This window comes from Cyprinodon tularosa, unplaced genomic scaffold, assembly GCF_016077235.1.
Source record: "Cyprinodon tularosa strain WSP-4 unplaced genomic scaffold, ASM1607723v1 ctg405, whole genome shotgun sequence".
NCBI classification, from domain to species: Eukaryota; Metazoa; Chordata; class Actinopteri; order Cyprinodontiformes; family Cyprinodontidae; genus Cyprinodon; species Cyprinodon tularosa.
This window is the reverse complement of record NW_024039125.1, coordinates 781,309-809,153: the sequence shown is the minus strand read 5'-3', so window position 1 is coordinate 809,153 and position 27,845 is coordinate 781,309.

The following is a 27,845-nucleotide window of genomic DNA, read 5'->3' as shown; positions in this document are numbered from 1 at the left end:
TGCTTTCTATTCAGCTCATTAGTTCATCCTTTGTTCTGTTCTCCTTAAATACTCCATTTCTGCAGTCACTCAGTGCTGGTTCCTTGTCATTGCTGTACTAGTCTACTCAGCTCGTCTCTCCGTGGCTCCTCAGGCTCGTTTTCCCCTGATGTCTCCATGGTTTTTGGTTTGTTTAACATTTTAGTTGGATTTCTTGATTTGTACCTCTGTTTCCTGTGTTCTTCAATTAAATCTGTCAGATCTCATCTCAGCTTCACTCGTCTCTGCATCTGGGTCCTCAAGCAACCTTACCATCCATTGTTGAAATTTCCTTTAAGGAATGAAGAGACGTCCGAATGCCCATTAGCATCTGGACATCAGCAGACTTTTTAACAGGGAAACAACTTCCTTCCCTTAAAGAGCCTCAGTGCTGTCTGTAGAATCCCAATGTATTCAGTCTCAACCACAAAATGATTTGGTTTATACAAAATGTTATGTATTTTGACAAGACGAAGCTGTGACAGTTAATTTATTATTTTGTTTCCTTCCTGTTTAATTACCAAGCACTTTGTGAAGAGGTTTTCTAGTCCTTCGTAGGTTTAATTATCTTTATTGGCAGCTGTCAGGAGATATCCTGCAAGCTGTCAAGCAGAAAACAGTGAAGGCTTAACTTCTGCTTTTATCCACTGCAGTCCCACTCTCTAGCCACACTATTTCACTCTGGGTCTCTTTTAATGAAACCCTGGCAAGATGCAATAAACACATTGTCAACCCAAAACACCATCCAGCTGTCACTCACTCTCTACTTCCTTCCATTGTTGCTTATGCGGTCTCTCCTGCTCTCCTCTCTGCCAGATTTTTTTCCTTTCTTTCTCTCTCATCCTGTCTAGAGTTGAAGCAGCAATAGCAGCATTTACATCTTTATGGTGCAGCATTGAGATGGATGCCTGTGGCTTTTATGAAGCGCATATAAACATTGTTCTACCGTGAGTAGAGATAAAATATGCCTTAGAATACAGAATGAAGTTCAATGTAAATCTGTATTTACTGGAGTTATACTATACTAGTCACAGAAATATGCTAAACTGTTATACTAATAATAATAATAATAATGAATTTTATTTATCATGCACTTTACATTTGATTTCAAATCTCAAAGTGCTACAAAACAAGTTTAAAAGACCATAACATTAAAAACAGAGTAAAAAGACAGTCATTAAAATCAATACATTAAAAGGCATACGTAGCCTATTAAAGAAAATCTAAAATCAACAATTGTAGGAATTTCTAAAAAGGAAAGTTTTTAGTCCTTTCTTAAAACAATCCACCGTCTGTGGGGCCCTAAGGTGGTCTGGGAGGGCATTCCACAGACGGGGAGCTGCGGCTTCGAAGGCCCTGTCGCCCATTGTTTTACTATTATATTAAACACTACCTTTGTTCTTTCAAACAGAGCAAAACATGCTATATAAAGGAAAATAAGTCAAATTACATTTTTTGCTCTTAACTGTGAAGGAGAAATGTGAAAATCTTTTTTATTTTTCAAGGAATCATATTCTGCAAATTCAGCTTACTTGTTTTTAATGAAGATGAGTCTTTACTAATTTCATACAATAATTTCTTAATTAACTCATAATAGTAATAAGTTTCTTATTGAATTTATGAGTTAATTCGATCTGCTTCATTTTTTACTAATAGATTTAAAGTGCTATGTGCTCATATCTTTGAACCAGAATCAAAACTCTGCACCAAATACATGCAGAAAAAAACTGAGCAGTAAAGCCCAACAGCTGCTGCAGTTTAACATTTTTTTTTAATCAGATGGCAGTTGTCCTCATTTCAGTCACAAACACAGCAGGTGCAGAAGTGATCATGGAGACATAGTACCTATTTTGTGTACAGAGATTCAGGTAATGAAAGATTAAACACGACAAAGACACAGTTAATATGAAGGAATTTGATCTTTTATTTTATTCACCCTTTTAGAAATAAACAGCAAACTTATTCCATGTGTTACTGGATTTTATTTTCTTCCTTTTAGAGACTCTGGCAGCTAATTCCCAGCTCCAGCTTGCTTCATTTAAAGAAACACAACACCAAGTTTTTTTTATTCTTTTGTAAGTCCTCTCTGGTTAATTCAGAAACAATTTAGTGCAAATGTTTCCAGCATGTTGCTAACTTTGGACACAAACACAGTGTAGTTTACCGTAAATCATATATGATGATAAATTACGCCAGCTAAAACCTGTTTATCCTCCATCTCTTAAGTTACTGTATATTCTCATAATATAATATGATACCTCCAGATACCTGGAAGGAAATAAATCTATCTCAAGTGTTACATTTTGCTTTGGAATATTGAATTAGCATGAAGGCACACACTTTAACGCAGTGTATCATGTAAGCTTAAAATAGGATTAGTCCCTATCGTGGTCCTTCAGTGATAATGCAAGTTCTTGCTTCTTAACAAACCTTTGTCTTATTCTTTATTTCTTATTTACACCCATTAGGCACTGGAAAACTATCCAACAGAACAAAATTAGATTGACTGTGAGGAAAATCATGAACAAGTATTTTTCTGCCAAAGCATTAGCTGGATAATTGCTGGCTGCTTTCTGAGTTTCTACACAATAAATTTCTTCTAGTTGAAACCCTTACTAACTATCTCAGGGTTTATATGTCACAGGTAACTATAGAAGTGATAGCAGAACTTAAACGGTTGTGCTGCCAACTGTTTCATTTCTAAGCATGGACAACATGGAGAAAGGTTTGAACAAACTGGGACATTTATCTCAATCGGATTTATTATACTTAGAATGGTTGAACTATGGTTAGGGGTTGGAATTTTATATTAGGAACATTTGACTAAACAGTCCAAAGTGTCTCAAACTCCAGTTCTGTCTAAACAAACAGCTTTTCCTCTCCTACTCTTAGTTTCTTTATGTGCAATAACTGTGCTTTAACTGACCATCTGCCAACTGCTTTGGTGAGAGTGATCATGGATCCCAAACCGTTTTCCTGCCATTTTTAATTATAAATTGAAAATCTCCTTGATTAGAACACTCGCTTGAATCCTGGTTTAGAGCTCATCTGCTCAGCTCTGTTTCTCTCCAAGGCAAGTCAAGGCAAAGCAAGTCAATTTCTATAGCTAATTTCAGTGCTCTACATGACAAAAATTACAAAGATGTCCATTCTAGTGGCGTAGAAATAATTGAAACTATTTAACAGAATTAAGGGGATCATTAAAATATGAAAAAATGTCCAGGAGATAAAAGAATATAAAGGATATAAAGATAAAAGGGTTTTAAAGAATTCAAGTCCTGTCCTAGATGAAGCTACTTCATGAGCAACAACTAGAACTACAACTTCTTCTCAAGCTCAGAACAATAGGATCCGATATTCAAGTAGGGCAAACAGGTAGATTTCTAAAAGCGTTAATTGGAAACAGTAGTGCAGTTATCTGCGTTGGCATCCAGGAACCTCTGCAGGAGGAGACAACAGGACACTAATATATCAGGGTTAGAAGACAGGCAGGAGATTATATTTATATTTTTTAAATCAAAGCGGCGCGTGTATGACATAATCTGCGCGCCGGACTGGAGTTGTGACAGGCAGCCCGGGCCACAGGCGGCTACGCTCTACCCCTTCTATTCATTCAGCTAGCTAATCTGGATCGTTCAATTCCATTTGGAGAGTGAGATCATCAGTGGTAGTAGCACTAGACATCTTCCAGGCATGTGAGGAAAACTAGCAGCAGTTCAGCGGACAGGAAGAATGAAAGGTAGCCCGCGCAGGTGACGTCATACACACGCTGCTTTGTTTTTAAAACATATAAATATAAAAAATATAACCGCGGATCTCTGAGGGACAGTGATTCACCTACATGTTATGAATGCTGGCGTACCATAAATGATAAATTATGAACAGTTTAATTTGTGCCTTCAAGTCGTTGCCCATAGGAAGACGTTACTTGAATATAACCTAACGGAATATTATGAGGTGCCCTCAGGGACATAAATCAGAATTAACTTGCATATACACATATTAAATTACACTCTTCCATATAATATACTGAAAACCTCACACAAACACTAGTAAAAAGCTCTCACATAAACTAGTGAAAACATTTACCTCTTATATAATCTACTCAAAAGCTCTCATACAAAGTAGTGAGAACTGTTCATATAAACTGGTGAAAAGCTTTACCTTTCATACACACTATTAGAAAGCTCTCATATACACTATTAGAAAGCTCTCATATATACTACTAGAACGCTCTCATATACACTATTAGAAAGCTCTCATATACACTATTAGAAAGCTCTCATATACACTACTAGAAAGCTCTCATATACACTATTAGAAAGCTCTCATATACACTACTAGAAAGCTCTCATATACACTATTAGAACGCTCTCATATACACTATTAGAACGCTCTCATATACACTATTAGAACGCTCTCATATACACTATTAGAAAGCTCTCATATACACTATTAGAACCCTCTCATATACACTACTAGAAAGCTCTCATATACACTATTAGAACGCTCTCATATACATTATTAGAACGCTCTCATACATGCTACTAGAAAGCTCTCATATACACTATTAGAACCCTCTCATATACACTACTAGAAAGCTCTCATATACACTATTAGAACGCTCTCATATACATTATTAGAACGCTCTCATACATGCTACTAGAAAGCTCTCATATACACTACTAGAACGCTCTCATACACGCTACTAGAAAGCTCTCATACATGCTACTAGAAAGCTCTCATATACACTACTAGAAGGCTCTCATATACACTACTAGAACGCTCTCATACACGCTACTAGAAAGCTCTCATACACACTACTGAAAAGCTATTAGCGGATTTCAGTTGAAACGGAAGGTGTTTCAGTGAAACAGGAAGGACCGTCATTACACCGGAAGTTGTTTTAAACGGAGGTCATTCTGGCTAGCTCCGTACATTTTGTGCTATCTCCGGCCGAAATTGTATCAAATAAAATTATTGATTCATGCTCAGCTATCCGCTAAACAACTCACAGAAGCATGGGCATTACTCGACTTTATTTTTTATGTTTTTGCTTCAACAGAGATCCTTTTCCGGTGTTGTGCGAAATTCTGTTCCCATGTGAAAATCTGTTCCACCTGTGTCGGGAGCGCGCCGCGCATTGCAGCCACATAAGCGGATCTGATCATTTCCCAGGCCTTTCGGATCATTTCTTGGTTAAATAAAAAGTCGTAAAATTATACAAGGTTGAGACATTTAGTTTAATCAGCCGCTGTTGTTTACAAAATTGTAAAATAAAAAAATAAATGCGGTTTTCTTATGCTGTTTTGTGTTGTTATTTTAAACGCCAAGAGAATCAGTCTCTTTCCAAGTTTTTTCACTTCAGCCTGACAGAAATAAAAGTCAAGTCACCAAATACCAAATTTGTATTTATAATTTTTTATTACTGATATAAGATGATGGGAAGTGCCTGATAGCAGTTCAATAATATGGAAACAAATTAATTTAGCTGCAAATCTTAAACTGTGTTTATTCCTCTCTTCATCAACAACAAACCATCTGGATTCGGTGATATTTGAGCAATGTTTGCCTAAATTAAAGGAGGGGGACCATATATTTTAGCTTTCTAATAGTGTGTATGAAAGCTTTCCAGTAGTGTGTTTGAGAGCTTTCTAGTAGCGTGTATGAGAGCGTTCTAGTAGTGTATATGAGAGCCTTCTAGTAGTGTATATGAGAGCGTTCTAATAGTGTATATGAGAGCTTTCTAATAGTGTATATGAGAGCGTTCTAATAGTGTATATGAGAGCGTTCTAATAGTGTATATGAGAGCTTTCTAGTAGTGTATATGAGAGCTTTCTAATAGTGTATATGAGAGCGTTCTAATAGTGTATATGAGAGCTTTCTAGTAGTGTATATGAGAGCTTTCTAATAGTGTATGTGACGGGGTTCTATTATGACTTGGTCAAACACATAAATGACTGGCCAATGCCGGAGATAAGTTTAGTGATTGTTTTTTATTCAGTGATCTTTTCTTCTGGTGAACAAAGACGGTTGGTGCAAAAATATTTACATGGACATCCAAGGCAGGTTAAAATCAGAAAAAGAGCAGTACCTTCAAAAAATCAGAATCCATCACCTTCAGTGTGACATCTCAGGAGTCCAGCCACAGACTGACTCCCTGTGGAAAAGAGGCCTGCTTTTAAAGCTATAGGCTCCACCCACAGAAAGAAAAAAAAAAAAATAAAAATAAAATAAAAACTAAACAATTACTTCTAATTCACTAAGTAAACAAAAATAATGATTTTGATAATGATGACAATAATAATAACACCATGCTAAAGAGAGAGAAAAAATAAAAATAAACTTGTAATCAAAAATACAATACTCAATTTAATACAACACACTCTGTACGTTCTGATGACATCACTACGTCATCACGTGACTCCCTCCCGGCGCGCTACAATCCGGAAATAAACCTGTTTGAAAATAGATGCAGAAAATATACTTGGCTGAAAATAAGCAGGTTAGAATAAATGTTAAATGAAAACCGGACCATCGCGTGTGCACCCACGATGAACGGCGCCAGCCCAACCTGCAACAAAAGTAAGTGATTGCGTACGTGTATGTATGCGTGTGTGTGTGTGTATGTTTGTGCGCATGCTGACACTGACTTATTCCTAAGTCCCAGCTGATGACGGCTCCTCCGTCACACCACCCGTCTCCTCTCCAAGGTTGGCGAAACTCGGCAACCTAGAAAGAAAGTCTGCCACTTTATTAAGTCTGCCACTTCTATGACAGATGTTAAATTTGTAAGGTTGCAAGGACAAATACCACCTAGTTAGACGATGGTTACTATCCTTCATGGTGTTGATCCAGGTTAGGGCACGATGGTCTGTCTCCAAATCAAATTCTCTGCCCAGAAGATAATACTTGAGACTTTCCAGAGCCCACTTAATGGCCAGTCCTTCTTTTTCCACCACAGAGTATCTCACCTCCCGAGGTAGCAGCTTGCGACTCAGGTAGAGTATGGGTTGCTCCTCTCCAGGATCTCCTTGAGCCAAAACAGCTCCTAAACCAACTGTGGATGCATCTACTTGGACCAGAAATTTCCTGCTGAAATCAGGACTTCAGAGGACAGCAGATGAACATAGATGAGCTTTCAGAGCGTTAAAGGAGTCTTCACACTCCTTGGACCACACAACAGGATTCTTCTGGTCTTTAGCTGTCAAACTGGTGAGTGGAGAAGCAAGTGTAGCAAAATGAGGCACAAACCTTCGATACCAACCAGCTAGCCCCAAGAATGATCGCACTTCCTTCTTGGTTCGAGGGCGGGGGCACTTTTGGATTGCTTCAACTTTGTCCATCTGTGGTCGCACCTCTCCTCTCCCCAGCTGGTAACCCAGGTATCTGGTTTCCTGTTGTGCCCAAACACACTTTGATATGTTAAGTGTCAACCCTGCTCCTGCAATCTTTTCCAACAGTCTTGCTAGATGTGACACATGCTCCTCCCAGCTATTGCTGTAAATGACTACATCATCAAGGTAAGCAGCACTGTAGTCTTCACTTCCTTGCAGCACTTTGTCCATTAGCCGTTGGAAGGTGGCTGGAGCACCATGGAGGCCAAACGGCATAACCGTAAACTGAAAAAGACCAGAAGGAGTACGGAATGCTGTGTACTGTCTGCTTGAAGGCTCCAATGGAACCTGCCAATACCCTTTACACATTTCAAGGGTGGTAATGAACTTTGCTTGTCCAATCCTTTCCAGCAGCTCATCTACCCTGGGCATGGGATAGGCATCAAACTCTGACACTGCATTAAGCTTTCTGAAATCAATACAAATCCTTAGTGAGCCATCTTTCTTGCACACAATGACCACTGGACTGCACCACTCAGAGTTTGAAGGTTCAATGATACCTGATTTTAGCATGGTCTTGACTTCATCTTGCAGCTGTCCCACCAACTGCTGTGGAACTCTATATGGCCGCTGACGAATTGGCTGCTTCTCTTTTAGTCGAATTGCATGCTCAATCAAAGTGGTCCGACCTGGATTAGGAGAAAAGAGAGGAGACAGTTTCTGGAAGATCTGCTGAAGTTGTGAGGCTTGGTGTGGGGTTAAGTGTCTGAGATCAGGGGTTGACTGTTCATTCATGACTTCAATGCCAGGAACCTCTTCTTCCTCCTCCATTGGCCTCAGCAGGCATGATGTTTCTGGAGCTGGATGTGATGGTTCTTTCCACTCCTTTAGCAAGTTCACATGATAAGCCTGTGTAGCTTTCTTTTTGTCAGGGTGGTAGACTTCATAGGTAGTAGGTCCCAGCTGTCGGCTGATGGTATAGGGTCCTTGCCACTTTGCCAAAAGCTTGCTGGTGGATGAAGGCAGGAGAAGCAACACCTTCTGTCCAGGACTTAACACTCTTTGTCGGGCCTGCTGGTCATACCACAGCTTTTGCTTCTGCTGAGCTCGAAGCAGGCTCTTCTCAGCCTCTTCCTGGTAGTCAGCAAGCCGACTTCTCATCTGCAGCACGTACTGGACTACACCTTTGGCACTGGATGGGGTCTCTGATACATCCCAGCTTTTCTTCAGCAGGTCTAACGGTCCTTGAACATCCCACCCATACAGGAGTTCAAATGGGGAGAATCCAGTTGATGCTTGCGGCACCTCACGATAGGCGAAGAGAAGGAACGGTAACCAGCGGTCCCAATCTCTGCCAGTGTCATTCACAAACTTCTGCAGCATCCTCTTCAGCGTCTGGTTGAACCTTTCGACCAGTCCATCAGTTTGTGGATGGTAAGGAGTTGTCCTGATGGCAGAGATCCCAAGCTGTTTGTGAAAGAGTTTTAGCAGATTAGAAGTGAAGTTAGTTCCCTGGTCTGTCAAAATCTGATCTGGGATTCCAACTCTTGAAAATAGCTGGACCAGAGCTCGAACCACCACAGGAGCAGTAACAGTATGCAGTGGAAAAGCCTCTGGAAATCTGGTGGCATAATCACATACTACCAGGATGTACTGATGGCCACGCCCACTCTTCACTAGGGGTCCAACAATGTCCATTGCAACCTTACGGAAAGGAGTGGAGATGACAGGTAGTGGCTGGAGGAGCGCCCGATCTGATTTACGAGCAGGACGAGTCTTCTGACATATAGGACAAGAAGCACATAATGCATTAATGTCATTGTACATTGATGGCCAAAAAAATCGTGAGCTGACTCGCATAAATGTTTTGTGACGCCCCAAGTGCCCTGCCCATGGAATGGTGTGCGCCAAATGCATGACAAGTGCTCTACAGCTAGTTGGAACTACCAACCGTTGCTTTTCATTACAAGCATATAACACACCATCTTTTAACACAAAAGTTTCTTTTCCCCTCCACTTAGCATCAGTTTTTTCTCCCACTCGTTCAAACAAAGGTTGTAAAGACACATCCTGTTTCTGTAAAGTAGCAATATTTTCAGGTATTTTCCAAATGTCATCCACTAATAAATCTGTTGACACATTTCCACTCAGCATTAACTTTTTCTCAAATTTTTTTTGCTTTCTGGATTTTCTAGTGTTCTTTGAAACCTCAAACAAGCTCTCATCAAAGTCAGGTAAGGATTCAACTTGTTCTTTGGCCTGAGAGCGAGTAACCACAGGACAGGAAACATTGCCAACTCCGCCCACGCCAGTTTGTATCTCTTCCAAAAGATGAAACAGCACAGGTAAATCAGTACCTAAAATAATGTCAAAAGGTAGATTTTCCACCACACCAACAGTTAGCAAATAAGGTTGATCATCAATAATGACAGTCACTTCGGCTTTTGGATAAACATGACAATCTCCATGCACACACAAAATCTGAGTTTTCTTTTCATAATTCACACAACCAACAGGTACAAAACTTTTTTTAACCAGTGATATAGAACTACCACTGTCAATTAATGCAGTCACCTGCTGTCCATTCACAGTCACAGTTTTATGAGTTCTAGTTTCAAAGTTTTTGACTCCAGCCGGTTTTTCCACTCTGGGAGCATAACAGGAGCCAGTAAACTTAGTCTTCTTTAACGGGCACACCGAAGCCTTGTGGCCCAGCTGCTGACAGTAATAGCAAATCAATGTCTTACCATGAGATGGTGGATTGAGAGAACCGCTGGTACCTCTGACCTCCTGGCCTTGGTCTCTGGCATACCGTTGATGTCCAGTCTGTTGAACCGGTCGCAGTACAGGTTTGGAGAAACGTGTGGCTCCTCCTTGTTGTGCATTCATGTACTGTAGAGCCAACTTTGCAGCAGTCAGACCATCCTTCGGTTCATGTTCCTTCACCCAGGTCCGTACATCAGAGGGCAGAACACTTAACAGTTGTTCCTGGATGATGAGCTCCCCGACGTCCTCCTTTGAATGCTGGTCCGGACGAATCCACCGTCGGTAGAGGCCTCTAAGGCGGTGATAGGTTTCAGTAGGAGTTTCACCAGCAGGTACACTTGCTGCTCTGAACTTCAGTCTGTACGTCTCAGGTGAGATGTCAAACTTTGCTAACAAAGCACCCTTCAAGTCTTTGTAGCAGTGAGCACGTTCCTCATCCATGGCCGCATAGGCCTCCAGCGCCTTCCCAGAAAGGAGTGGAATGAGACGGCAGGCCCATTCACTCTGTGGCCACCTCCAGGTCTTGGCAATGCGCTCAAACCGCAGCAGATAGTTTTCAAGGTCTTCTCCTAACTGATAAGGAGGAATCTTTGGATCAGTGGTGTAACTTACTGACTGAGGTTTATGGCTGTGATAACTGCCGTCGTCATCATCATCATCATCACCACCATTATCATCGTCGTTGTCATCATTTTGTTCTGCGCCACCTCCTGACTGAATGTGAAGACGTGGTACTTGTTGTGGTTGCTGCAGGGACATCCTAAGATTTCGCAGTTCCTTTAGCAGTCCTTTCTCTCGCTTTTGCTGACCTGCCATAAAGTCCTTCATCAAAGTGAGAAACTCACGGCCAGATGCACTTGGTCCAGTGGGGTCAGGCTTTGGTCCACCATCCTCATCTGACACATCCGTCGTTGGCATACTCTCCCATGCTCTGTCAGCCACCTCTTCTTCCATCTTTGATTGTGATCGAAGACCAGATCGTTGCTTCAATGGACGAGATCCTCTTCTCCGGCTCGCCATAATCCCACTCCTGACACCATATGTGACGGGGTTCTATTATGACTTGGTCAAACACATAAATGACTGGCCAATGCCGGAGATAAGTTTAGTGATTGTTTTTTATTCAGTGATATTTTCTTCTGGTGAACAAAGACGGTTGGTGCAAAAATATTTACATGGACATCCAAGGCAGGTTAAAATCAGAAAAAGAGCAGTACCTTCAAAAAATCAGAATCCATCACCTTCAGTGTGACATCTCAGGAGTCCAGCCACAGACTGACTCCCTGTGGAAAAGAGGCCTGCTTTTAAAGCTATAGGCTCCACCCACAGAAAGAAAAAAAAATAAATAAAAATAAAATAAAAACTAAACAATTACTTCTAATTCACTAAGTAAACAAAAATAATGATTTTGATAATGATGACAATAATAATAACACCATGCTAAAGAGAGAGAAAAAATAAAAATAAACTTGTAATCAAAAATACAATACTCAATTTAATACAACACACTCTGTACGTTCTGATGACATCACTACGTCATCACGTGACTCCCTCCCGGCGCGCTACAATCCGGAAATAAACCTGTTTGAAAATAGATGCAGAAAATATACTTGGCTGAAAATAAGCAGGTTAGAATAAATGTTAAATGAAAACCGGACCATCGCGTGTGCACCCACGATGAACGGCGCCAGCCCAACCTGCAACAAAAGTAAGTGATTGCGTACGTGTATGTATGCGTGTGTGTGTGTGTATGTTTGTGCGCATGCTGACACTGACTTATTCCTAAGTCCCAGCTGATGACGGCTCCTCCGTCACAGTGTATATGAGAGCTTTCTAATAGTTTATATGAGAGCGTTCTAGTAGTGTATATGAGAGCGTTCTAGTAGTGTATATGAGAGCTTTTTAATAGTGTATATGAAAGCTTTCTAGTAGTGTGTACGAAAGTGTGTATTAATTCTGATTTATGTCCCTGGGGGCACCTCATAGAATATCTTCAGAACAGCTCCAAATGACACAAAACTCATATGGGTGAGTAGAACATGATGTAATAACGTAAAATCAAGGGCCCAATGTAAAAAAAAAAATGGCGTTCCCCTTCTATATTAAAGGGCACTTCTACTCCCCTGGTGCATGCATGCTCTGTGTGAGGGATTGCTGCAAAATCAGCCACACAATGTTAGTGCATTTCACTGTCTAGGAGGAGTAAAAGTCAATAACTGGATATAATCAGCTTTGCTTTCTTTGATAGAAAAAAAAACATGTGTCACAATTCTGAGCTTTCTGACTTCTTTTTAGTAACCTTAAAACTTATTTTAACAGAGTTCTCCTCCCTCAAAACGGTTTCACTTTAACATTATCAGGTGACGCAGTAGTAAATTTCACATTTTTTGTTTTCTCTGTAAAACTGAACTGTTGATGGGGTTACTTCCTCTCTTTATACTGCCTTAGACACTGCAGCCCTTTTGACACAGAATAATTTTCTTAATAGGAGGCTTGGTTCTTGGTTTATAAATCCGATGCTGCATAAAAAGATGCTTGGTAAAACTAGAGCAGCATATTTTTCTTCATTAATAGATGAGAATAAGAATATTCCTAGATATCTTTAACCTCTAATTAAGGAATCTTTTTCAGTATGATGGATTGTATTAATAATAAGATCATGGCACCCCTCTACAGTAAATATGATTGGTTTATCTCCAGAGGTTGAGGCAGCATCTGAGGTAGCCATAGAATCTGAACTGGGTTTAGACTGCTTTGATCCAGTTGAACTTTTAGAGTTAGCAAAATTATTGTCTTCATCTAAGCCTTCAACGTGTCTATTAGAAAAAGTTCCAACCAAGTTATTTAAGGAAATATTCCCTTTGATCTCGTCCTCCATTTTAGTTTAAATAATTTATCCCTGTTACAGGGATATGTACCAGAGGCTTTTAACGTAGCTTTGCTTAAGAATAATCAGATAATGAATCAGATAAGGGATTTGTATTCCAGAGCACCTTTGATGCGTTTCTGTTCTTTGTGGTTCCCTTCTGTTTTTTGTATCGACATGCTCGGCCCGGTGTCGTAGGGTTCTGAAGACAGAAAGTTTTGTTCCAGTGGGCAGCGTGAGTCAAAAAGAAGATATTGGTCTGTCTCTACTAAAATAGAAGGGAAGCCCAAAGAACAGAAATACAACAAAGATGCTCTTCAAACCTGTGGATACCCAAACTGGCTGTTTGTCAAATCAGCAAGGAAATTCAAAAGACACACAGCAAAATTTAAGGGTGAGAAGATTAAACGTAAAAACATCACCATCCCATATGTTGCTGGAGTCTCTGAAAAACTGAAGAGGATTTTCTCCAAACACAAAATCCCAGTACATTTCAAACTATACCCTTAAACAGAGACTAGGGCATTCTAAAGACAAACGCCCAGACCAAATATGAGTGGAGCGGTGTATGCAGTTCATTGCGGTGAGGAATGCTCCGATCTTTATATCGCAGAAACCAAAAACCTCTCCACAGACGCATGGCTCAACACAGGAGAGCGCCCTCCTCTGGACCAGACTCTGCGGTACATCTACACCTTATGGACAAAATATATTCTTCTGAGGACCACAATGTTCACATTGATAAATAAGACAGGTGGTTTGAGAGGGGTATGAAGGAAGCCATCTATGATAGGAAAGAAAAAACAACCTTAAACAAAGGGGGTGGACTCAGGTTTCAACTTTTAAAAACCTACAATGCAGCAATTTAGTCTATTCCTTCCTACTATCATCGCAAGGGGAACAGAAGACCTCACCTATTTAGCCAGGCCAACAATTCCCTCAAACAACCGCCCGTTTCTAAGGGGCGGACCCGTTGGTTCAGTTCAATTTGCATGTTTTCTAAACCAAAACAAGGTTTTGTTTTTGGTCCACTATATAAAGCCTGGAACTCAATGCTATTTCTAACATTTTGAATTGAAAAAGCGAAATGTCTTCAAACTTTTTTTAAAGACTATGACCCGGATGACCTTCACCAGCAATGGGCTTGTGTCTGTACATGTGCTATACTGGTGCTGCATTTAACACACCCTCAGGTGCCTATCTCCAGCTGTCTATGGGCAAGAGGCAGGGTCCATCCCGGACAGGTCACCAGTCCATCGCAGGGCAACACAGAGACAAACAGGACAAAGATCCATAAATGCACACAATCACAGCTAGGGAGACTTCAAAGAAGCCAATTAAACGTCATGTTTTTGGACTGTGGGAGGAAGCTGGAGTGCCTGGAAAGAACCCACGCATGTTCAGGGAGAACATGCAAACTTCATGCAGAAAGACACTGGGCTGGGAATCGAACCCGGAATCTTCTTGCAGCAGCAGCAGTGCTACCCTCTGCATCACTGAGCAGCCCCTATTTAAGACAGTTGACCAAAATCGATTAGAAGTACCTGAACATTTTGTAGGATTTAAGGGAAGAGTACTATGCTGGTTAGAATCTTATTTATCTGACAAATTCTGGAAAGCATATGGAGTGATTCAGGTTATCCTAAACTATCTCTATAGTTATGCTGATATAGACATAAACTGCTGAAAGACATAGGGACCCCTTTCCATCATTCTGGTTCCTTCTTTCTCTTTTTTCCCATTCTAGGTGGTGGCCTAGTGGTTCTGCTATAGAACCAGAATCCTGAGGTTGTGAGTTCAAAACCTACTCCCACAGTCTGCCACTCTGGCTCTCTGAGCAAGACCATTAACCTCCGATTGCTACCCAGGTGCCCTGCAAAGGCAGCCCACTGCTCCCCAAGGAGATGGGTTAAATGCTGATGGGTAAAATTTCTCTAGTGTGAAATAAATAAAATTTAAAACTTAATTCAACCCCCAACTTTATGTTCTCAGTATTGTTTCTCTCTTTAATATAGCTATGGACTCAGCTTTTACTGTGACTGAAGGAATGTGATCTCTTTCATCACTTTTGGCATGAAAACTGGTTCAGAGCTCAAATGCTTAACTTTCTTTCCCAGATAGAGCCGCCTATGGAGCTAGTTTACCATTACATTCTCTAACATATAAAGTATTAATAGATCAGTGCTTCTATGTTCCTTTTGTTTGTGTCCTCTGTTTTAGCAGAAGGCTGCTAACACTGAAAAGGAGACAATCCTACAGAGTCAATGAGTCGATGCAATCAGCTGGGTTTCCTTAGATAGAAAACATTTAACGAATCTGACTGCATGATCTGGTTGACTTGTCTGTGTAAAGTGCCTTGAAATAACTAGTGCTGTAGAAATAACCGGAATTTAATTATATGTAAGTAGAGTTTCCTACTGAACTGTAATGGTTTTACCTCAGTGTGTTGGACAAAGGAGTTGCTACAGCCTCTGCGTGTGATATTTAGGTAGTTTGTTCCTTTTAAGTTCTTTATGAATTTTAGGACAGTCGTTCTGTAAATATTTTATAAATACATACCATTTTGATAACTTGGTGACTTTAATGAAATCTGTCCAAGTTGCCACAAATCATACATTTCACTGAATGCCACAGTGCTGATTTGTCTCTCATTTTGTTTTATTGTGACAGGACTGAGATGACAGCAGGCTATGGTGCAAAACCAACAAGGAACCTGTACAGGAGGCCACAATGTATAATCATGCTAATCTTTTCACTATATGTCTGACTACTACGGAAGAGGATTAGGGCCACTGGAAAAAAAAAAAAAAAAGTTAACTAATTTTCTTTATTTTACTTTACTTTAATATGTGAAAAGGTTTAATTCTGACTTTCATCTCAGAATTCTGATTTTTATCCTATATTTAACTTTAATAAAATAAAAAATGTCTTAACTTCTCAATATTGTTTTCCCATTGGCCCTAAGCCTGTTAGGTAGACTACAATTAATCTGTTGACAGGAAGTTCCTTTGTCCATTCACATACTTGTAAAAAACTGCGGTGAACCTTCACAACATTGCTCTCCGTCTCAGTATTTGACACTTAAAAATACACAAACATCTCTTCTGAACCCTGAAAAGACGGATTGTTTTGACTCAAGTATGAATCAAATCATAAATAATATGTCATCTTACCGCAAGAAATCAAATTTCCAGAGTTCAACGGACAGGTTAATTCCCCTGGTACTGCCACTTCACTGCAGTCCAGCCAGTTGCTGTTCCAAGTAATGCGCTGGCTGAGAGCTTGCTGAGAGAGGCTGTGAGACTTTATCATGGCCAAAACAACCCTATTTGAGGTCTGACAGCATGAGCTTATTGCACCATGGTGGTTATTGGTGGGAATCATTGACAACTATCAGCAGAAGTTCATTTTATTTAATCGTTTCTCTCTACAGACTTCCCCTCGCTATTTAGCGGCCTGCCACCGTGCTGATCTCATCACCATAAACTGATGGTTTAATCTGCGGAAGCAGTGCCTGATATCAATAGGACCACTGTTATATAAAATCCATAACTGTTTCCTTATTCGTCACTGTCCAACAATATCAGATACATTATCATAGCACTGCAGACTGTTTTACCTCAATGCAGTCATAAATTATGGGCTGAATAACAGTACTCAAAATAAGTGGAAGCTTGGCACAGCAGAGTGCAGCCTGAGTTTCTGTTTTCCATTAGCCAATCTGCCCTTTAAAGTTAGAAAGTATACCACTTAATGCTTTGTTTTCATCTGGAAATGTCTCTTATGACCGTCTGAAATTAAAAGAGATATAAGAAGGATGTCTAAAATGAAAATAGTCATAGCAAAAAGAATACCAATACTAAATATTTTTTCATAAAGAAATTTCCTCTAATTGATGCATTCAATCTCTGAGTTCTGGTGTTGAAATAATCAAATTCTTGGCTCATCCTTCCAAAGAGCGTTGACATGCTGACATGCTGTTACATGTCTGTTCTCTCTGGCTCTGTGTTTTTCTTAGAGCGTAGCTCCATGGTTAAATGTTCAAATTGTCTATTTCAGATTATAAAGGCATGCAATTTCATATTATCGTATTAGCTTCTACAAAGGTTCTAGGATATTTATGGAAGGATTTTAAGGGAGATGGTTGCAAAACATTTTTTTACTCCAACTATTCTGGGATGATTTGGCCTACACATTTTATTTCTGTCATCTAATTGCTCATACAATTTACACATGATTGCGGATTACGTCTGCTTCTTGAAGACCAGTCAGAAAGCAGATTGCCGCTCACACTGAACCTGGGTCTGCTGGAGTTTTTTTTTCCTGTTTCAAAGACGTTTTCCTCCCCACTGTCGCTACAAGCATGTTTGGTGTGAGGGATTGCTGAAAAGTCAATTAGTTGATGCAATCAGCTGGTTTTCCTCAGATATAAAACTTTGAACCAATCTGATTGGATGATAATTGTCTCTGTAAAGTGACCGAAGAAGATGGGAATTGGCGCTATATTAATAAAATCAATTGAAACTTAATTGAAAAAAACGTCAATTGTTGCAACCCATCCCATCGCTGGGGTGGCTGCAATAAGTCAAATATCCGTTCAATTTACTAAATCAACTTTTGTTTTTTTGTCTAAATGAGCAGATTATTTTAGGAATTCGTATTGTTTATAAGTTAAAAACTAAACTGCCACCTTTGACCTCTCTGAAAAGTGCACAAACACAGACATCCCAAAACGAAACAATGCCATTTTAAAGTTTTTCAAATACTACAAAAAAAAAACATCTGGAATTAACAAGGAAAATAAAGGTGAAGATTTTCATGACATCACAAAATTAATTGAAGAAAAGGTCTTTGCTTTAGAGCACAAAACGGAGGCTTTAGAGCACACTCACAAACCTCTTAATTATTGAAATTTAAATGATGACGGTCTGACAAGCCCTGGTTTTATTGGCAGCTCTTTTGAATGTCCTCCACTACTCCACTATTTACTGGAAGTTGAGCTTCATGTTCTATGCATACCTCTATAATTCTCTTTTCAGCACGTGATTCTACAGTCTGCTTTCTAAGGGCCTCAGACATCCCTTTGATCCCACCATGTTGTTCGCTGTCTGTTCTGCAGACAGGAGCACATCCATGTCTGAGGTCTTAAAGGGCAAACCTTCATCAAAATACCAAGTATCAGTGTCCTCACTGGGTTTAATAAAGCTCTATGTTAAAAACTGTTTAAGTGAAAATAAAATGTTGAGGTTTGGGAATATATTCTTTTAGAAGAATTTGTTCTGAAATTGTTTATTTCAGAATGTATGAAAATCTCTTTTAGCCTTGTGTCTTTACATTGTTTTATGTTATGGAATTTATTAGATATCCTTATTCAATCTTTCACATTCATTTTATTCAAAATAACTCACTGCACTTTATCCTCAGAATAAAACACTTGGCTGTTCAAGGTATGCAAAGACACGACCAGCAAGAGAAACATTATTACAGGAGAAGTTCAGTGTTATTTAGAATTCAAACTTCTGAAAGTCCTTTAAATATGAAATTATTACATACTTTTGAATAAATTAACTGTTTTTAATTCAGAGTAATTTTCATGTGAATGTGCTTTACTGGAGGCATCCATGTTTGTCAAAGAACACTACTGCCACCTACTGGTTTGTGACGTCACGGTGCGGTATCGGCTGTTGATCAAGTCCCAGTGCTGTATCTGGTGTTTGTCACAACGCGCTATTATCCAAGTCATCTTGAAAACATTCTTCTTCCAAATGTTGGCTACATATTACGGGTTTTTTCTCTGGCCAGAAGTTCGATGGCAAATCCTCCCTCTTCAAGTTGGCGATCCAACGACCAACCCGTCCGTGGAGGATCAGGAATCAGAAAGGTGGAATAACTATTTTTTTCCACTTTTACTCGATGTATTCTAACATCCAGCTGCCATGCACGTGGGCATTGTCAGTTTCACTATAGCTTTGGTGAATTTCAATGGTGAAGTCCACTGGAAATTGATTCTGCTTGTAAATATTTAGGCAAAAATGGCCGCTCCCATACTCAGTGATCGTAACGAAAATTATTATTATTATTTTTATTTTTTTACTGATTAACACAAAATTCATTAAATAACTGGGACCGTATTAGTTTTAGGTATAAATGATGATCCAACCTCATTAAGGTCAGACAACATCAGCTTGCTGCAATGCAGTGGTTATTGGTGGAATGGTTGGTATTACCTGGAGAACATGGGCAGTTCTTGGGGTCCAATCCTCCACACAGCAGCACCAGTCACAACTCCTACCAGCATCCTAAGGGCAAAATGTGCCATCATCTTTTCCCCAATTGTTTGTTAGTTGCTGAGTTTTAAATATATTAAACATGTTTTCCCAATTTTATATCCAAGCATATGAAGTGTGTTTTGTTTTTTAATGTAGATGCTGTAAATATTTCTACTATGAAATCCACAAATAGAAAGGAGAGGACCTAGAACAAAGACAGCATGATGATTCCTTCACACCGAGTGCGTTCTGGTCATCAAAGAGTCTGATTTATATGAATAGTCTATGGGGGGAAGGCGTAGAGAGGTCCAGGTTCAGGAGTGACGAATTCAAACATTCCAGTATCAGAGGGTCAGAGCATCAGAGCGTTCAACGCTGGAGTTCAGTAAATTAAACTTTTACCTCTGGACGCCGGAGTCTCAACCAATCAGAAAGGCTGATCTAGAATTTTTTGGTGGGGATACAGACGCTGTTGGCCGGTGTTCTGTCAGAACATTATATGGCTTCACACAGGTGTGTATTTAGGAAATGTGGGGCCCTAGGCAATAACAGGCAGGGGGCCCTCTGAATTGAGAAGACAACACATCAAACAGCCCCATTCTACAGATAGAGAAATGTTAATAGAATAGACATCAATTATCTGTTCTAGGTTGTGTCCCTCTCTTCTTGTCCCTTTTCTTCTTGTTTTCCTCTCTATGTTTTGTACTCAGCTGACTTTTCATGCTGTCTCTAAAGGAATGAAAGATTTTTTCCAAGCACTAAGCTCACTTAGCTGATTGCTCCTTCCTGTGTTTCCAAAAAGGCCAAAGTAAATAACCCAGTCCTTCTTTTCACTGTAGACAAGCCATGATCTGCTTCTCTGTTCTCCATTTTTCATTTGGATGAAATAATAGCTGCATGAATCATGACAGCAGACAAGATGGAGGAGAGCAGGAGGCGGGGTTACCAATCTACTCGCTCTGGAGAGCAGAGTTCGCTGCTTTTAGATGTTGTCTCCAAAGTCTCCAGTAGCAGAAAAAAGTTACTAAACTTGATGTTAGGAGCTTTTTAGAAATCAAAGTGCTAGAGGGGTCTGAAAAGTCGCTAAATATAGCAACAAATGCGCTAAGTGGAAAAACACGACCACTGGGTTCATATGCATCTCTGGGTGTGAGTGAGTGTTTGCATGGTTATATGTGTCTGCCCTGCGATGGACTGGCGATCTGTCTGGATCCTGCCTTTACCAATACTGTAGTTGAAAGGCATGACCTCGATGGACATGACGGATGGATGGCTTCAAGCCATTCTTTTTTGTCTATCTTTCTTCTGTGTCTACATAGACGTAGACTTAAAGAAACCTTGTTGTCATTTTGTACACACAGGGTGTAAACAAAACGAAATTTTGTTCAGTACAGCTCACAAGACAATTCCATCTCTCAAAGTGCAGCAGTGATAAACTGTAAACATGACGATCAAATGAAAACATAGATTAAAGTATGATTTAGATAAACTTATTATCATACTTATTTAGATAAGTATGATAAAGATAGTTTAGGAGTTCTTAAAAGAAATATATTTAACAGGGGGTTGAATTGTTTTTGTTAATGAATTCTTACATTTTAAATAGAAGTGATTATAAATATATTTTATATATGTGCAGATATTTGCATAAATTGCAAAACCAATCCTCTGAACTTGCCTATCTTTTAAACTCATGGTGACACTCTTCCTAAGGAGCTTCTGACAGTTATCGGCTGAACCTACCTATTCCTTAACCTTCTCATACACTGCATTAGTCTCAAGTTAGCAAAAATCTGTCAGTTATCAAAATGTTTCTGAAAATTTCTTGGCAAAAGATTTCGTTAAAAATGTACCCTCCTAAAAACATAATGTCTCTTTAATACTTCTGGATATGATCTCAACACCCACTTCCTGAGATAATTTCCAATGTCAGGCTTGTTGGTTCCTTTTCCATTTGTTCCAATTCCAGCGTGCGGTAGAGAACTTTCATCAGCGTTTCATGCTCACTCTAAACTCAACCTTTCCACTTCACTCCATCATTCCATCCCCTCACGCTCCCAGCTGCTGAAATGTAGTAACCATGACAACACAGGGCCACTCTGCTGGAGTGGTACTCAGGCTAAATGGACTGAATTGAAAGTATGTGCGTGGCCATTTAGGGTTTGTGTGTAAGGACATCTAAAAGTGCATAAATGCTTGTCTTACTGCAGGCAGTCTGGTGCTGTATAAAAGAGTGTGCATTATGCAGTGCTGGACTGTTTGCTGGGTTATGCAAGTAAATGAATTCACCAGGAAGCTGTTTATTTCTTTACCTTCATATATAAAACCTTTCCACTCCTTTACTTCTTGGACCACCTGCCAATTCTCCTTTTTTATGTTAACATTTGCTGAAACTCTGTGAGGAGCGAATGAGCCCCTTCACCATGCAGAGCTACCTATAGAAATGTTTTTTTTTTCTTTACCTAAGTGACATGATGATGATGAGGCATTCTTCAATCTAGAGATAATCCCTGTATATGCCACCTCTGCTTTCATTAATCAGGGTTTTCTCTCCTACTGAACTTAAGTTGAACTTAATACAACCAGCACATCCTGTGGTGAACCCTGTGCGCAGCGGCAAAGTAGCATTTACCTTAGCTAGAAATAAAGTTTGTATTTGAATGAAGCAATCCATCCATCCATCCATCTATCCATCCATCCATCCATCCATCCATCCATCCATCCATCCATCCATCCATCCATCCATCCATCCATCCATCCATCCATCCATCCATCCATCCATCCATCCATCCATCCATCCATCCATCCATTTAACAACAATATAACTGGATACTCTGGCTGTTTCTGTGTCTATACAACCTACAGTCTTGCAAAGATGTTGTCTGTGTTGTTGACACTGAATCTTGAGTAATTAAGTGGTGCCGTGACCCATGGAGCCCTGCAGACACAAGTTTTAACAGCCGACAATGAATGAGGACTAAGCAAGGCAGAAAGTGCATTGGTGGCTATTGACTACACATTCACTACCATTGTGCATGCAGCACAGTAAAAGGCTCTACCTGTTAGTATTTTATAGAAGTTCAATTCGCTCTTCAGTGATTAAAACATAAAAACAATGGGAAACGGTAAAAACTCAATGAAAAAACAACAAAAAAAAGTGAGTGAAAATGCAAATTCATAAAGTATTCCCCTTCCTAAAAAAATATCTTGAATTGGAACAAACTTCACTGTGTAACACAACATAAGCGCTCAAATTTACTTATATTTTGAGGACTTATGTTATTAAATATCATAATGTTTGTGTGTTAAATTGTACAGGTCAGGCTTTTGTAAAGCCTTCTAAATTCTTTTTTGGGCAATTTTTCAATATATGGATAACTTTCACAGTACACTTCTTGTTGATGTTAAGGCTGTTGGACCTACCCTCTGTGGGTCAGGGTTGTGTTCTGGGTTTGGGACCAAAATACAGATAACCATAGTAGAGCGCTTTAACAATAATATCTCCTCACACAGTGCAATCTTACTACTCACACTGTACGTCAAACGGACATACTTTAATTAACCTCACAAAACCCACCGGGTCAACGGCGACCTGGTGGAGCTTAAGTATAATTCAGAATGCCACCAGTAAAATTTTTACCAGCAGGTGGAGCCATTGCGCGTAGCTCCAAGCTGACACCAAAAGTTCTATACCCCTACAGCTCTGGAACTGTTATAGCTAGAGGTCTGAAACTTTCTGCATTTGTGGCTAACATGATGTAGAACAAATATGATACAATAAAACCTGCCTTTCCTCAAAAATGTCTTTATTACTGCTGGTCAAAAAAGACCTATCATTTGCAAGAATAAAAAATAACTTTTAGTCATGTTTGAACTGATGCAGGTTGGTCTGTGTTCTAGTCACCTGATTTTAGTTTATATACTAGGAAACTAGAGGGAGCTTTCAAATAATGTATTGCACATGTAATTTGGGCTTACAGTTCCTAAATTATTTGCTTTTCCATTTGGGTATGCACAATAGGTGAGGATTACCCAAAAGGTAGATGTTAAGAGGTTAATATCAATTCAGTTAATCTATATAGGGCCAATTCACAACACGTCATCTCAAGGCATCTTAAAGAGACAATTCAAATGGATCATACATTTAGATTGGTTCAAACTTTTCTTTCTATGGAGAACCAGCTGATTGCTTTGACTTATTGACTTGAAAGCAATCCCTTACACCAAGTATGCTTGTAGCGACAATGGAGAGGAAAACTTTACAAGAACTTCAATTCAATTTCAATTCAATTCAGTTTATTTATATAGCGCCAAATTCACAACACATGTCATCTCAAGGCACTTTACAGTTCAACCAGATCATCCAGTCAGATTGATACAAAGTTTCCTATCTAAGGAAAACCAGTTGATTGCATCAACTCATTGACTCAAATACAATCCCTCAGAACCAGGCTCAGTGTGAGCGGCCATCAGCCGGGGGCGACTGGGGTTCAAGGAGACAGAAGCAGACATAGAAAAGGAAGCAGGAATACGAAAGACAATGGTCAACGAGCTCCAAAGGCAGCCCCATGCTTGAAACACAGCCTGGCAGACGAGCTCTGAGCCAGCTCTCATATCAGAGGATGAAGAGAGCACATCCAGTTAGTCACAGTCAGAGAAACAGAACTACACTGAAAAACAGGCCAAGCTCCAACATCTAGAAACAAAGGTGTTGATGGCAGCAGCACAGCTGATATTTCTCTACAGAATGGAGTCACAGCCAAACAGGAACAGACAAGCCACTAGAGGGTGCTAGTGCTGCTGTTGGTGAGATGTGTTCACTTTCTCTTTGGAGTACAGAGCACTGTTGTTGCTGTCCAGTCTTTCTCCTTCTGAATTAATTATTTTTTTCTGTGAATCTCTATCAGTGACTCTAACTGTCCAGAACCAGTTTAAAACACAAACTGCACTGCTGCACTTTTCTACTGAGCACTTGTTGCTTTCACACGGTTTTATTTCTGGTAGTAATGAGTAGCTAGCCTAGGCTAGCGCTAGCTTAGCATTGCTATGGCTTCTCTTTCTCCCTCCCTTGCCTCTTTTCCAACTCTTCCTTCTTCCCTTTTCTCTCTCCTGCTCTCTGTGTCAGATGTTCAGTTATTCCTCTGCCTCCTTTAGTGATAATGGGATGTGTAATAAGTGTAGTATTTTTGTAGCTTTGGAGGCGAGGGTGTCAGAGTTAGAATTCAGGCTTCAGGCTGTTGAACATCCAGGAGTTAATAGGCCCCCCACGTAGCTGTCCTCCAAAAGTGCCTGAGCAGCCAGGCGATTGTAATTTTCTCTGGTCCCCTCCCTGATCTGACCAGTGATGACATGTTTAGCCGCATGTCGTCATTCAACCGCTGGTTGTCTAGGTGGTGTCCTGAAAACAACGTGGGCTACATTAATAATTGGCAATCCTTTTGGATCAGCCTGGTCTGATTCGGAGAGACGGCATCCATCCCACTTTGGATGGTGCAGCTCTTCTTTCTAGGAATCTGGCCACATTTATTAGTCCTCCAAAACCCTGACCACCCAGGGTGCAGACCAGGAAGCAGAGTTGCAGTTTAACACACATCTCTGCAGCTTCTCTACTGTTACCCACTCTTTACTCCATCCAGACAGTGTCTTGCCCACGACCAAAATCTAATAAATTAGCAAAGATTCCCAAAGGAGTAAATCATGATAATCCAATAAAAATAAAAATAACTCCAATTCGGGAAAAACTTATAATATATATATAAAATCTCTTTCCTCTAAAATTCTGCTAGTTAATGACTTGATTTGTGATAATCACATTGACTTATGTTGCCTTACAGAAACCTGGCTGCAGCAAGAGGATTATGTGAGCATAAATGAGGCAACTCCTTCAAGCTATTTAAATTTTCACATACCCAGAAGTTCTGGGCGAGGAGGAGGAGTAGCAACAATATTTCAGTCTGACTTACTGATTACTCCCAAAACAGCTAATAGCCTACAAATCTTGAACATTTAACCCTTAATTTCCCTGATCCAAATTTCAAAGCAAGAAAACCTCTTCTTTTTGTAACTTTGTATCGTCCACCAGGTCCTTACTCTGAATTTTTAGATGAGTTTTCAGAGTTCCTTTCTGATTTGGTATTAAATCCTGACAGGGTCATCATAGTGGGAGATTTTAACATCCATGCTGACAATGAAGGCGATAGCTTAAGAGCAGCCTTTAATCCATCTGCCAGTTTCTCTGCCATTGCCAATGCCCAGTGAAGTTTATCATTCTGAAATAGTGGACTTCCCTTCTTCTTCCTGCTTTGAAGAGATCTTAGATAGATTTAGATCTGGAGAGCAGAGATCTTAGATTAGACTTAGATAGATTTTATTTGTTTTTTTGTTTACACAAGTGTAAACAAAAAGAAATTTAGTTTGGAAACAGCTCTCTGGACAATTTCATCTTTTTTTTTTAAAGTGCAGCCTTGAAAAGAAATTAAATTTATTTATTTATATTAAATTTATTTATATATATATATATATATATATATATATATATATATATATACTACTGGACTGTGTGTGTGTCTGTATCATTTGGTTTATTTAGATTTTTTGACTGTACAGCCTTTGGAGATCTTGACTGCTCTTTTCTGTAGTTTTGGTTAGTCTGATGAGTGAGTGAGATATGGTGTGAAGTTCTTATGAGATTGTTAAGTTCTGTTTTTGCAACCTATTTTTTGACTCAATTGATCATTTCCCCCCCATCTGCCCATCACTTGTGTTTGGCTTGGAAGATCTCGGCATGCTATCAACTTCAAAAGTAGATCTTGGTTTAAAAAAGGTTGCGCACCCCTGCCCTAGAAGGTGAGACTCTGGGCTAAAAGCTAATATGAACTGCTAACACAAAACACAGTTAAAACAAGCGTTTGGGTAAACAAAATTTTGTGATAACATTACCTTAAAGGAGAAGTCCAGTCAGCGAGGAGTAATCAATGGATCGTTATTTATGTCTAAAACTAAAATGTTTACATTGATTTAATGAATTTAGCAATAATCAGTAAAAAAATAAAAATAATCATTTTCATCAAGATCACTGAGTCTGGGAGCGGCCATTTTTGCCCAATTTTAGTAACCCCATCCTCCTGCCATCTTCCAGCAGTGACGTCACGGTGCGGTAAGCCTAGCGCCATTCTCCCCGCTTTACAAGCTAAATCAATGGGAACTACTAGACACATCTGCAATCAACAACAATTATTGAAGATTTCCAGAGGACTTCACCATTGAAATTCACCAGAGCTATAGTGAAACTGACAATGCCCACGTGCATGGCAGCTGGATGCTAGAATACATCGGGTAAAAGTTAAAAAAATAGTTATTCAACCTTTCTGATTCCTGATCCTCCACGGACGGGTTGGTCGTTGGATCGCCAACTTGAAGAGGGAGGATTTGCCATCGAACTTCTGGCCAGAGAAAAAACACGTAATATGTAGCCAACATTTGGAAGAAGAATGTTTTCAAGATGACTTGGATTATAGCGCGTTGTGACAAACACCAGATACAGCACTGGGACTTGATCAACAGCCGATTACGCACTGTGATGTCACAAACCAGTAGGTGGCAGTAGTGTTCTTTGACAAACATGGATGCCTCCAGTAAAGCACATTCACATGAAAGTTACTATGAATTAAAAACACTGATCATTTATTGAACAGGATGGAATAATTTCATATTTAAAGTACATTCAGATGTTTGAATTCTGAATATGACCGGGCTTCTCCTTTAATGCTGGCTCCCAGCTGCACACATGATTATAATTTCAAATTTCCAAGAACATAAAATTTGTCACAATCTACCCAAGATCTGCTTAACCAGCAGCAGAGAATTAGAATAAATAATATTTAAAAAGTATAATGGAAAAACATTCTAACATTGGTCATCTTTTTCCCTCCCAAATCTTTACTGAACTCCTACACCTCATGTTAAGATTACATTCCTCAGCAAAGGGAAGCGATAAAACAGAAAGGGAGATTAATCAGATGTTTACTTCTGCAAATGATAAGAAGGTGATCAAGCTGTTTTTTCCTTTCTAGAATCTTAAAATACAGTCCGTTTAATTTTCCGTTCTGATCCGTGGTTTCAGCTTCAAGTTTACTTCACCATGATGGTAGCTCAATGAGCTGGTAGACCTAATAAAGTGGCCACTTATGTGTCCATTAGTGATTTGCCTTTTAGCCCATCTATCACTGTGTCTCCTTCCTTATATTTTACAATAACCACCAGTTTAACCAGTGTTACTTGTTTCAGAGTCAAACCTCTCAAATTTCAATCTATGACAGTGATCTTTGCCCATTACTGTGACCTTCTTGGACATGTCGATAAACAGTAATTACACGTTAATTTGTCCTTCAAGCCGTTTTATTAAATCCTCAACCATGTATGTGCAAACACATCCTCCCACCCCACACACACACTCTGTGACCCACAGGGATAGGAACCTGTTTTATTCTTCTATCTTTGGCCAGAAGGTGGGAGTATTATTCTGCAGGAGAGCCTGGCTCCAGTTTCGCTCAGGCGATCACACAGCTTCGTTTTCAGGCTGAATGACCC